Raw genomic sequence first — 14,265 nt, 5'->3', positions numbered from 1 at the left:
GTTTCTTAATTATGGGTGGTAATAAGGAAGAGAAGCTAGAACTCACAAATCTTAAAACATGAAAAAAATACTTTGAATGCAACTGGGGAAAAAATTTAAAAAAGAAATTGTGGTGTTTGATTTTAGAAAAACATGGAAAGACTTGGACCCATGAAGAAAGATCTTATATACCTTCAAAGAAAGAACTCATGATTACATCTAAGTACAATATAGTTTTACATATATGTAAACATATATAAAACATATATACATCCACATATATGTAAATATATATGTGGATATATATAATATACATGCATGTATATATACATATTTGTGTTTAAATACAGCCTTCTCTAGAGTAGACAACAGACAACAAAAGAAAACTTAAGAGGAAGTACAAAAAAGCTGTGTAGCTTTGAAAATAATTGTAATATTTCTTATATAATCCCCCCCTAAAAAAGAGTTTAAAATGAAAAGTAATGATTTTACATTGAATCTTCTATATTCTACTGTATACATGGAAATGTTCTTTTTTTCTCATGTATTTAAGTTCAAAATGAATATTTTTTTAAAATGTAATGGGATATTTAATATCTCAATAAAATATAGTAAAATTTAAAAAAGAATAAGTGTGTTCAACTAGAAGGGAGCAATGGCAAAATTCTCTAATGCTCTGTTAGGGGTTAATAAGTGTATGAATTCATGTAGGCCAAGGGGAAAACTATCTCCCCAGACATAGAAAATTGAGAAATGAACTAAGGTTCATAATGCATTCTGTATTTTTATAAGTAAAAATATAGCTATCTAATAAAATAATAGCTCTTATATTGATAAAACATTAATAACCTCTGCTATCAAATTAACATTAAGGAACAGGGTCCAGTTAGAATTAAGATATAAAGTAATAGAGCAACCTGTATACCAATCATGGCCCCTTCAAACTCACAAACTATATTTAATCACTATTTAATGTAATCCAACTCTGTTGTTTTTCTAGTCTAATTAAAAATCACAGCAAACTCTCCAGATGTTGCAATGTAGCCCCAGGTCTTGGCCTCTAAATAGAGACTATAAGCAGCTTGCTTTATTACTATGTTAGCCTTGGCCAACAGAGGGATTGAGGGTTGTCAAAAGTTGAGTTCATTGCAGGGTTTCATGATTCAGTAATCCAAATGCCTTAAAATCAATTAATCAACAATCATTATTAGCCACTTACTATGAGTCTGCCTCCATGCATACTATCTCCAACAGAGTAGACTAAGAAAGACAAAATCATTATCCCTATCCTCAAAAAGCTCACATTCTAATGAGAGAAACAGTGGGTTAAGTATTGGATTTTTCTATATGGAAAGTCATTCCATGCTTGAGTTTAGAAAGAATATTAAAATACAAAGGATAGCAGAATGAACATAACTCATGATTCCTCCTCACGTTCCCCATTTATGAAGAATATTGGGACTGATGTTCTTCTGTGCTTTCAAGGTCATTCCAATAACCTCTCTTCCCAAGTTCCTAAGTCACTTCCTGAAAGGTACAATACATACAAAACAACTTTTCTGAAATGCCTATTTGTGAGGAGACATATTTGAGATACTATAGTATCTTTAGACAGCAGCCTAATCCACTCATTGCTGTATCTTCTAATGTAATGAGATGTGTGGTAATATGGAAGGACTTTTATTCTTGAAGTCAAGATATCTGTTCTCAAATCCTGGCTATTATCTGTGTGACTAGGGAAATCTCTTTGAATTTAAAATCTCCTCCTTTGAAAAATGAAGAGGTTAAAATAGTAAAAAAATAAGACTAGATGTGAATGAAAAATCTTTTATTTGAATTTAGATTCTGTCATTTACTGATTTATGACTTTAGATTACTTATCCACTCAGTTTCTTCATTCATGAGTCACTTAATTCATCTTCAAAATTACTTCTAACTCTAATATTCTATGATCAAATATTTTGGTTTCATTTAAATTGTTTTATTTGGCTTCTGTGGCACTCTTCCACAGATGTCATACTACCAAAGTGACCAGGTTTTTGTAATCTCCTTCACTTCCTCATTATTTTAATCCTAGCCTATAAATACTGGTTTTTTAAAGCTTCCTCATGGTGCACTTCAGATCTCTTCTTTCCTCTTTTTTTATTCTCTTACATTGGAGATTTCTTATACTTCCATGCATTCAATTTTAATCTCTACTCAAATGACTCCTAAATATATATATTTACATTAAATCCCATCTCTAGTCTCCATTACCTTGTTTCCAATATCCTGCTAAAAACTTCTGATTATCTTAGCAACATGTGTATCAGACAATCTCTGACTCAAGAAGCATCATTGATTTCCTATTAAACCTTTAGTATAAAATGCAAACTCTTCTATTTAGCATACTTTAAATATGTAAAAGAGTCTATTATCTCATCTGTTCAGATGTCCTCTCTAACAACACAGATAATCAACCCAAGCCTGCCCATACTATGCAACTCTTATTAATGTTCTCTTAAAAATACACCAAGGAATGTACAACATAGTAGCAGTCTTTCTCACTTTCTCTTGACATTGTAACTAGAGAATTTGGTTTATTTATCATACTTTGTTTTTGCATTGTGATAATTTACCTTCCTTTCATACAATTCCTTGATATTTTGTTCTTTTATCCTTTTAGAGGTCTTCATTGGCTTTCTACTGCAGACTAATCACATCCACTATGGACCTCTACATTGCCTACATTCTACATTCACATTTTGTTCTTTGATGCATATGTATTGAAAAGATTCACTTTCACGGAAAACAAGATAAAAGAAAGACCAATTTTATGAAAACAATCCAGTTGTTCTTCCTCTTTCTCCTTTTCACTTAAAATCTAGTTCACTGTCGATCTGGGCTATTTGTATCAATTACACATATTGCTGAATGATCCAGTGTTTCTGTACAGATGCGTGTTGAAATCTATTAATTAGACAGTCTTTATCCATTTTGTCTCTCCCAGGTAGATGAATAGGTCAAACACTTTTGAGAGAATTTAGATTTTTTCCAGAAGGCTTTGTAATATTTTAAGGCTTGATTCAATCATCATAATGTTGTCAACAAACATCTCCTTGGCATAAACCTTAGCAGTCTGGCTTCTGTCTATAATTTCAGGTTGATTATGTATTACAACTTTTGATGCATTCTATATACCAGAAAATAGCCTGCTAGTTGCTCCTTTTTATACACCATTCCATTTTCCACATTTGAACCTTTCCATAAACTGTTTTCTAAACCATGAATGCTCTTTTTAATCAGCTTAGCCTTTTGGAGGCTTCAGATTCATTTAAGACTCAGCTTAAGTATCTCCTCCTTCCTGATTTTCATAGCTATTAGTGTTCCCCTTCCTATCCCCACAAGTCCAGTAAAACTACATTTGTTCATTTCCTGTAATGACTTAACTATTAACATACAAACCCCTACTCCCACCATCATCCTAGGAGAATGTAGAATTCCTGAAGATAGAAACTCCTTTTCATTTATATTTTTATCATCTGCATCATAGCACATTGTTTAATGTAAAATAGAAATTAATAAATATTTGTTGTTTGATTAATGTTGTATAATCCTCATACCATCAACTATCCAGTAGAATATAAATTCCTTGAAGGCAAGGTCTTGTTCATTTTTAACTTTGCACTCTCATTGACTTTATGGTTACTTGGAAATAATAGGAACTTCATCAATGCTTATTTAATTAAACTGAATTGATTGACAAGAGACAATAGTATCTGAACCATGAAAAGCAATAAAAGTATTTAAAGGGAATACCAGCTGAAAACACGTGTAGGACAAAAGTTTTCCATTTGATATTTACAAAGTCCTTCTTCCTCTAAAATATTCAGCATACCAGCTTTCATATTTTTTGTTTCTGCTAATAGTAACTGAAATCTAGACATTCTTTCAACCATTGCTGACTTATGTGTAAAACAGAGATGGAAAAACTGGATGAGTGGGGTTCATAAGGCTTTAAGCCACTTTAAATTGAAGCTGTCTGTCATTGATTAAGAGCATAAAATTTTAGAGCTGACCTTTGGGGGCAGATCACCAAAAAACCTCTTGTTTTGCAGATTAGATGAGGGCCATAAAAGGGACATGACCTGCCTGAGGTCACACAATAAGACTGTGGCATAAGTAGCAATATAACCTAAGCTAATGTTCTTTTTGGAGGATCTCTTAAAATCCATAGCCTGTATCTTCTCATTTCATGCTGGACCATTTCCATTCAATGACAACCCAGTGTTATAATATTTGGATCTAAGATATATGTATTTTATGAGGAATAATTTTTGAATGAATGAATGATTCAGGAAATAAAATATTTATCAAGTACTTTCTCTGTATCAGACACTGTGTTAAGAACTAGAGATACAAATTCAAACTAGCAAAACAATTCATATTTGAATAAATTTTACATTATAATAAGGAGATAGAACACACACATACATGCATGTGCATATATGTGGTTATATATGCATTTATATAAATGTGTGTATATATACATATATGTATTATACATATGGGTATATGTGCTTGTCTACCTATATGTATGTGTACATGCAGGTATCTATGTACATATATACCCAAACACAAAAGAAGACATTATATATATGTATGTATGTATGCTTAAGGAAGAGAATTTTACCATTGAAAGTCACAGAGATTGTGAGTGGATACATATCTATTGTCATAGTCTTTCTCTTAGCAAAGCTAATATTGATTTGATTACTGATCCTAGAGCAGAAGAAAGAAGTATGTTGTGATGGAAGGGATTGAAGGGAAAAAAGAGGAATGAGAAGCAGAGCATATGGCAAGCTTTCATGTATACACCAACAAACTTGGGACAGCTCAGCCTCCAAGGCAGAGTCCTAAAAGCTGAACCAATTAACTATTCCATGCATAGTTGCATTCCATACAGATATGTGTATGTCTGTCTTTCTGTCTCCTATGTGTGTATCTGTCTCTCCCTCTCTGCTTCCCTCCTCCGTGTGTGTGTGTTTGTGTGTGTGTGTGTGTGTGTATGTACTTGTGTGCATGGACACAGTATGAGGGATGAGAGAAAGAATGCTATATGCTAGAGAACCAGTTCTAGAGGGTTGTTGCCAATGGTTGGGGGAGGGAAGTGTTGGGGAAGAGGGAAAGCAGGAAGATGAAAATCTTCTCTTGTTTTGAGACATATAAATAGATGGCATGATTTAATCTATTTAAACCTCATTTTCTTCAACTGTAAAATAAAGGGGTTGCATTGGATGGCCTCTAAGTTCTTTTCCAATTCTAAATCTGTGATCAGAAGTCACAAACATTGGAGTTTCTATTGAGTTTCTTCATCAATAAAATGAAGGGATTAGACTAGATGCATTCTAATGTCCCCCTCTGTTTCTAAATCCTACAAACACTTAAGGACTGCAATTTTAAGGGAATGCTTATTTTCAAGTCATGTAAAGAAATGAATCAAAGCAACCTTGGGGAAAGAACCACTCAACTTCATTCTGCAAATGGACTCCTTCTCACTGGAATTCTTCCAGCAAAGACTGCATGACACATATCAAGTACATTATAGGGGGATTATCTCTCTGGTATGAATGGGTAGGACTGGGAAGCCACTGTATTTCCTTTCAACTGTGAAATTCTGAGATACTTAGATTCTGTGAAATGTGATTCGCCCTTCAAATAAAACAGAGGTAAAGCCTATAATATCCTGCCTTTCCAAGGGAAGAATGGCTGATATCTTGCTTAGACATTATCTCTTTTGTACAGTCCCTTGAGCTTGAGGGCATTTTACCCATAGGAAATTCATACATTTAGGGAATGCTGTAATGACCAACAGAGGGGAAAACCATATAAAATGAGATATGTCTGTAACAGCACTGCCTGGAAAGTTGGGTTTCTGCTTTCATAGCCAATTAAAAGGAGGCCAGTTGTAAAAAGGATGAAAATAGGGACCTCCCCTAAAATCAAACTGTACAATAAACAACAAAAGCCTTAAGCCCCGCCTGTCGCTGAAACTACAGTTCAGCTGCAGGTCAGATTTTACATCTGTCAAGCCTGACCTTGTCCCTTGAAATGAGCAGATTGGTGCCTTTCCCTGTAAATGAGTCCTATTAACCTTTGAAGATTAAGCACACATAGAATGGCCCTTCCAAGGCTTGTCCATTCATACCACATTGTCAGATACATAGAGCAAACACATTTACTCGAGGGAAGGGTCCTTTTTTCCTCCTACTTTTGTGGTCAGTTGCTTGAATATGGGTTGTGTTTCAATAATTACTTAGAAATAAGTCCTATAGATCTACAATATTGCTGTGTTAGAAAAGAACAGGAATTTCAGGTTCTTCACAGATATGAAGGTATATGTTTGCAGTCTTATACTTCAGATGAGCATTATGGTGTAGTGGAAAGAATGCTGAGTTCAAGTTAAGGGACACCTGGCTAAAATACAATTTTTTCCACTAACTAGTTGAATGAGCACTGAGCACGGACAAGTCACTTTACTGCTCTTTGCCTCAGTTCTTTCATCTGTAAGTGAAGATAATTATACCTGTAGATCTTACAGGGCTGTTATGAGGATAAAATGCGTATCAAGAGCTTTGCAAACTTGAGAGTGCTATATAAATGTCAGTTATTATTATGTGAATGAACTATAAGTTTCCCAGTTAGTTGATTCTATAGTAACCATTTTGAGTTATACTCTTGTGAAAAAAAATCCTATTATAAATACACTGGTGAATACACCTGGTGGTCTTTCTTATTTCTATTCCTGTATCTATATTTTGTTCAAGTATGCTAAACCTTTTATCTGTGTTGTATCATATAATGTATTATGACAGTATTTGCCAGCCTTGGAGATAAGGAAAAACAATGAGCTTAGAGGAAAGAGCTTTGGATTTGGAATCAGAGGGCCTGGCTTTAAACCCCTACTCTATTCCTCCCTACTTGTTTACCCTGGGGTAAATTTTGCCTTAAGTCTCTTTGGTTTCAGTTTTCTAATATATAAAATAATTGACCCACTTTCAGATTTAGATTTTGTTTTCTTTTTCAAAAGTAAGGGTGATTTTCTGAAAACTAAGCAAAAAAGAAAAAAAAAAACTAATCAGAAATATAACATATTAGGACATACTTTACTCAGACTGAATCCAGAGGAAAAATCTAGAAAAATGACAATATCAGGTAAGAGATAAGGAATTTAGAAAAGCTTGGCTCCTAAAAGTACTGTCAGAAATACCTGGAGATTTACTAAGACTTCAAAAAGTCTATGATCACAACCTCTATATGCCTTTGCTCATGACTTTTGGTGGCCAAAAAACTCAGCGCCAGTCTTTTGGTGAGGAGAGTCTCTGAACTTAGTCCCTGAAGGGCATCCACATGGTCTGTCACTGGCCCAAAATCTAACCTGTTCTGCTTTGTAGAGTTTATATTCCACAATTATAACCTTACACAGCCCAAGGTCACTATTACACCTTGATTGCTAAGGTCCCATCCAACTTTAAATCTAAGGCATCAAAGGGAGACTTTAGTGTACCCTAGATATCTTGTTAATGTTATTTCTATTCCCCTGTATATATTTCCCTGCAGTACTTTGTAGTAAATCCATTTTAAAATACCTTTGGGAGTAATATGCTATTTTCAGGGAGCAAGAGAAGAGAATGGAAGGAACTTGTATTTGTTTTCAACAAGAAATCTTTATGTTGTAAACCTAAGGGGAAAAGAGTGGAAATAGAACTAACAAAACAATGCCAAAATAATTATTAATAACTCACTCTAAGGCCAACTAATTGCTCATATTTGGGTTGGAGGGAAAGAGCAGTAGAAGAGTAGAGAAAAAGGTTAAAGTACACTGGGGAGTATCTAGGCACCATCATGGTAGCTCTGAAGTATAGGCAAAAACCAAGAAATGTTGATTCACTGAGGACTGATGATAGTCCTGACTATATTATATCCTAGTCATTAGAGCACAACTGCTCCTATGAATCTAAGAAATCCATGGAATAGCAGAGAGCAGAGGTTCACATTTCTTGGAACTACTGTGATGCTCAATTGGGACATGGAAAATACAAGAATAAATAGAACCCCATAATGTTCTTGTACCACAAGAAGGCCTCCTAATCTGAATAAATCAGAATTATCAACATCCCACTTAATATTTCGGTCTAAATGGTACATGTCACTAAAGCAGAAAAATCACAAGTGCTCAGAAAAAATTAATTAAAAGCCTAAATAGTCTCATTATCCTCAGTACTTTATCTAATTAAATTTGGAAACATATTATCAGTGTAGGTAGACATCACATTGTTTTTGTCAATGATACTCTCAGCTTTGAGTTATTAAAAACAAAACAAACAAACAAAAAAAAAAAAAACTGCTGATTGCTGTCCTTAGAGGAAAATCATAAAAACTAACATCAATAAATCTAAATGAGACAAAATGAGAATTGAAACTGAAAGCTGCAAAAATCCAAAAGAGGAAATTTTGAGAATCCTGAACTTATTCAAAATCTTTATTAATTATAAATTCTATGTTATACCTAATAATGAAATAGATGAGTAAAAACCACTATTGTCTCAAATTATTTTGAAGAGGAGATGAGCATACTTTAACTGGAATTCTGAAAAGTGCTTTTAGAGTTTTCATGAATTCCATTATCAAATTATACTATAGAAGAATTGTTTTTAAAAGTAATATAGGGTCTAACTCTAATGAATGAATGCATTTTTCCTATGGTGTTTTCTTAAAGAAAACATAAAATATTCCTGAATGTAAATGTAATTTACAATTATTGACTCAAATTTTTACTAGGTATGCAAGAACTACTAACAAAGAATATAACCAATTTCTCAGATATAAACTTGATCCAAACCTTTTAAAGAAAGAACTAAGTATCTTTTGCCAAAAAAATACAGGGCAACCATAGATTTATATACTTTATACCAAGGATTCATAATCATTTGCAAGGCAATATATTGGATATGTGTGTCAAAATGTCCCAGGGGTGAAAATATTAAGTCCAGGACTGTTTGTACTACTCCAAGCTGAAAGAGTGATTTGGTAGGAGTTCCTGCATGAAAGCAATCATGAATCTATTGCTATTATTATTTTCAAGATGACCTGTGAAGTTAAAGTCATTCACATTTGTTATCTGAAATAAAAGTTAGAGTGGACATAAATATCCCAGGAAAAGTGGAGGAAAGAGTAAAATACACATGCAACAGGAAAAAGGACAGAGGTGAAAAACAGACCCTCCCAAAAAAAAGGTAGCAATAAGGAAGACAAAAACCAGGGAAAGCTGAAAGAGGAAAGGGGAAAAAAAGAGATCCTAAAACTGATATATTGAGTTCAACTGGAAGGCTACTTAATATGATTTGATTTTTGATCCTAAAAGTGAAGATTAATCAAAAGATTTCAGCTCTTTGCTCAGTATTAAGGGGCAGGAGGAAAAACTGAAAACTTATATAGAATGGAAGTGTTCCCAATTCAAGTAAGTTACATTTCTGGAAAAGTTTCAGAGACGGTACTAACCAAGTGCTTTCTTTTCTGAAAAACAAAACAGACAAGAGAATAGATACATGAAAAGTATCACTTCCAGTTTAGCATATTTCCCTTGGGTAGGGAATGTAGATGGGAAGGAAAACTTTCAAATATCTATTCAATTAATAAGGCAATAATTTTACACATGGAAAAATTGAGAATCAGAGAAGGGAAAGGACTCACTTAAAGTCACAGCTAGTCATGGCTGAAAGAGTTTAGAACAAAAATCTTCAGAAATGGGACCTAAGTGCTCATTCTGAGCTGGAGGACATTTAAGCAGTGAAAAATCAAGGAGCTATAAATGCCAGAATGTTGAACCAGATGATATATTTAAAGTCTTTGCAAATTGCTCTCCCAGATTGGAATGGGCTGCCTAGTGAGATTGTAGATTTCTTCTCACTAGAGGTCTTCAAGTGAAAGTTGAATAACCACTTGTCCAATATGTCAGGTTCCTCTTCTGTAAAATGGAATAATAGTAGCACCTACTTCATAAAGTTATTGTGAAGCTCAACTGAGAAAATATTTGTTAACTTAAGAGCTCTATATAAATGCTGCCTATTGATATTGGTTAATTTTTTCATAATCATTATTTTTGGAATATTCTTGTTTAGGAATCAAGTGGCTTGGCACCTTTTGAGATTCCATCCAACTTCAACATTCAATTATTCAGTGAAATAAATGAAAATTTCAATTAGAGCTAACATTTAGAAGTTTCCCTAGAAAGTAGAATGAACAACTCCAAAATTTATGTTTGTTGAATGTGTATTCTCTCTACAGCAATGCAGTTTTCTGAACCAAACTGAGATGTCCCTTTCACAATCTGATTCTTAAAAGCATCAGAGGAATCTAAGAGGACCAGATGAAGAAAGATATCATTCCAGAGATATGGGGAATACCAGTGAAAAGGTACAGAGCCAGGAAAGTGAGTATCCTAGATAATGAGTAGCAATAAGTTAGTTGATAAGGGAATGCATGGAATGGAATAATTTATAGGAAGGAGGAATATTGTAAAGCATTGTAAATGTCAAATGGAGGATTTTATATTTGGTCCTAGAAGTAAGTGGGGACCAAGAGAGTTTGTTGAGTGAGTATAGAGACATTGAAAAAGTCAAACTCTTTAGGAAAATTACTTTGTTAGCTCAATGAATGACAGCTTGAATGACAGTGAAGAGAGATGAGGAAGAATGACTATCCAGTTAATGATTGCATTATAAGAACTGATCTGATTAGGATCTCCATCAGGATAACTGCTAAGTGGTTGGAGAAGAGATATCATATATGACAAATGTGAACAGGGTAGAAACAGCAGGGTTGGGTGTGTGGGGTAATTGTGAGTGAATAGTTGGCACTGTGAGCCTAGATGACCATATAGATGATGGCTCCCTCAAAAGTAATAGGAAAATTCAAAAGAGTTGATGGTTCTAGGGGAAAATATGAGTTCTGTTTTAAACATTTTGAATTTTAAATGCCTACAAAACATCTAGCAACAAATAAAGAAATAACTATGCACCAGGCACTATTTTAAGCACTTTATAAATGTTATTTCCCTTTATTTTTATAACAATCCTGAAAAGCTAAGTGTTATTATTATTCCCCTTTTACAGTTGTGGAAACTGAAGCCGATATACGTTAAGTAATTTTTCCAGGGTCAAGCAGCTAGTATCTGAGGTACTCCTGACTCCAGGCCAACTGCTCTATCACTGTGCCACCTAGTTTTTGTCTCTTTGAGAGAAAGAATTATGTTTTGTTTTGAGGGTGGAAAGTATAGGAGAAATTGAGTTTTTCAAGGAAATGAGAATAGTAGAGAACCAGTTACCTGGTATGAGTCTAACAATCACAGGAGAGAGAGACAAAAGACCTTCAGAAAAGGTGGAAATAGCAGAAATTAGAGAACTTCTACTTCATTTCAGTCAGGAGTTGGCTCTACCTCCTACTTAAATTTAACATAGTCACTTCACCCCTCTTAGTAATATGATTTCTGTCACTATCTACTCTGCCATTCTTGTTACACAGGAAAAGGTGACCTTACAACCTGGCAAAGTTAACCCCTCTATAAACACTTTGCATCTTTTTCAACAAATTGCTCCCCTCTATCATCCACTTATTTCTCTTCAGTCTCTCCCTGTGTATTAGATCCTTGCCATGTCTTTGACATCCTTAAAAAATCTTACTTGATGTCTCCACTAACTATTGTCTTATATCTCTACTGTCTTCATAAAGATGAATAAATTCCTCAAAATGGCTGTCTACAATTTGCCTCCATTTTGTCTCCTCTCACTCTCTTCCTAACCTCCTACAATCTAGCTTCTAATCTTATTATTTTACTAAAACTGTTCCCTTCCAAGTTATCAAAGATCCTGTACTTGCCAAATACAATGTTGTTGTTGTTGTTGTTTTTTTTTTTTTCTCAGTGCTCTTTCTTCTTGACCTGAATGCAGTCTTTGACTTTGTTGTTCACTCTCTTCTCTGATTTTTAGGGCAACTCTCTCCTATTTCTCCTCCTAAGTATCAGACAGCTCTTCAGCTTCCTTTGCTGGATCCTTATTCAGTTTACTTCCCACCAACTGAAATTGTTCCACTGTCCTATATCTTTTCTTCTCCTATATATTGCTTCACATTGTGATCTAATCAGATCTCATAGATGTAATTGTTCTCTTTGTGTTAATTATTCTCAAATCTACCTATCTAATCCTAACCTCTCTGCTGACCTCCAGGCTTACTGCCTTTCCAACCATCTTTGAATGGATTTTCATCAGACATCTCCCATTACACATTTCCCTACTACTGTCAAGGGTACCACCATGCTCACAATCTCCAAGACTTGCAAATTCAGTGTCTCACTTTCTTTTACCGCTTATATCCAATCCATTGCCAAAATACCTCTTTCACCTTTGTAGCATCTCTAGAATTTGTCCCTTTCTCTCTGGTGACACTGTTTAGACATTGTTGCAAGCCCTAAACACCTCATACCAAGAGAATTGTAATAGCTTTGGTCCAAGGATGAAGATTCTTCCTCTACCAATTCAGGTTAGTGCTTTATCTGCATTTTATAGTCTTTGAGAGTTGCCTAGAGCAAGGATCATGCACTCAGGGTATGATCTAGAGGTTTGGGTATCTTGGGTAACATATGAGATGTTCTCGTTTCTATACAAGTTCTCTTTCCACTATACAACACTACCTCTCACTTTTTTTTTAAAAGAAAAAAAAAGGATATATTGAAATTTTAGCAATGTGTACACATTTTTTGTGCTTTATAACATTGACCTTAGCTCCTGAAGGAATATGTGCCTTCTAATCTTCTGGCAGTCTTTCAAAATAAGAGTGTTTCTCATGTTTTAGGATGATTTAAAAGGGGTTTGATGTGAGTCAGAAGGCTTAACCAGAAAATCTTGCCAAGTCCCTCCTAGGTCTATGATTTCATTTGGTGTTGTTTTCTGACACCCACTCTTCAAGAACCTTTCTAAGGGAACCCATTTCGATTGACAAGATTTGAGGAAAAACATTTGTTTCTATCTTTTGGAGCTTAGGTGCCCAATAATTAATTGTGATGGTAATTTTGCTGCCTGGACTGAAATGTCTGCCTGATGGACTTTAAAATCGATAATCTCCTGGCAGAGCTCACAACAAAAAAGTGATTACTGTAATTAGAGTAGGACATTCATAACTGACAGAAAATTTCTTTTCAAATTGTAAGTCTCTTTTAGGAGGAATACAATGTATATCACAAATAATTATGCATCTGGTTAAAATCTCAGGAAATGGTTTTTGTTGAAACAGTGTTATTTGGAAATAGATTGCAATTGACTAAATCATCAAAAATGAGTGTTCTTTTTTCCCTCCTTCTCTGTTCTTTTTAATCACAAAATGGAGATATTGAAGATTATTTGAAAGGAAAGTATCACCCATTCTTATGTTTGGTAACTACCTCTCCCAGAGTACTCCTTTAAGAAAAGATTCAGCCCTGATACACTTCACCATGGATTCTTGGCCGGCTCCTCCAAGTGAACTTAACCCTCCTTCCCAACCTCTATATTGGGAATTATAAACCATGATCCAATCAACTCTGTCATTGTTCCTAGGTGAGGAATGTCAATCACTTTGCTAAGACCACATTGATCATCATTTCTAACCAAAGTGCCCTCTCTTGTCCACCATATCGTATTAGGTATCCTGTGTTGTCTCCCCTATTATAATTAAAGCCCTTAGGGAAAAGAACTGTCTTAGCTTTTTGCATCTTTATCCCCTGTGCTTAACATGGTGCTTTACATGTAGTAAATACTTATTAAATACTTACAGTATATAATTGGTAATTTTGCCTTTAGCATGTATAAGAATGAAGGGAATGCAAATTGTTACTTGAATCTGAAATCACAGATCTCTAAGGAAGGAAAAATCAAAGGGAAGGGCCAGTTTTTATTAAACAATCTTTCTATATTCTGTATTTTGATACTTTGACTTATCATGTCATAGTGAAACAGTATTGATTTGTGGTGAAAAGGGAAATGGATTTGAATCCTTCCTTTTTCACTTAATAATTATGAGAAATTTTGCATTTGGAATTCAGCTTCTTTATCATATTCAGTTCTGTCAATTTGTCCTATTAGTCTAGTATTGTTCAGTCAAAACTGAACTTTTGGGTTTGTTTCGGCAGATAGACCACAGTGGTTTGCAATTTTCTTATCCAGCTCATTTTACAGATGAGGACATTGAGGCAACAAGTTTACATGACTTGCCCAG

General features: G+C 34.4%; 1 long non-coding RNA gene across 1 annotated transcript in view; it reads left to right on the top strand.

Moving 5' to 3' along the window:
• LOC141553350 (uncharacterized) overlaps nucleotides 1-10,488 on the top strand; it is a 204,334-nt gene extending 193,846 nt beyond the window's left edge. Inside the window, exon 4 of the long non-coding RNA XR_012485416.1 lies at nucleotides 10,306-10,488. This is a non-coding gene — a long non-coding RNA (uncharacterized LOC141553350). The remainder of the gene's footprint in view (nucleotides 1-10,305) is intronic.
• The last annotated feature ends 3,777 nt before the right edge of the window (nucleotides 10,489-14,265 follow it).

The sequence above is a fragment of the Sminthopsis crassicaudata genome, chromosome 2 (genome assembly GCF_048593235.1).
Source record: "Sminthopsis crassicaudata isolate SCR6 chromosome 2, ASM4859323v1, whole genome shotgun sequence".
In the NCBI taxonomy this organism is placed as follows: Eukaryota; Metazoa; Chordata; class Mammalia; order Dasyuromorphia; family Dasyuridae; genus Sminthopsis; species Sminthopsis crassicaudata.
Note: the sequence above shows the minus strand (reverse complement) of the source record. Positions and strands in the feature narration are given on the sequence as shown.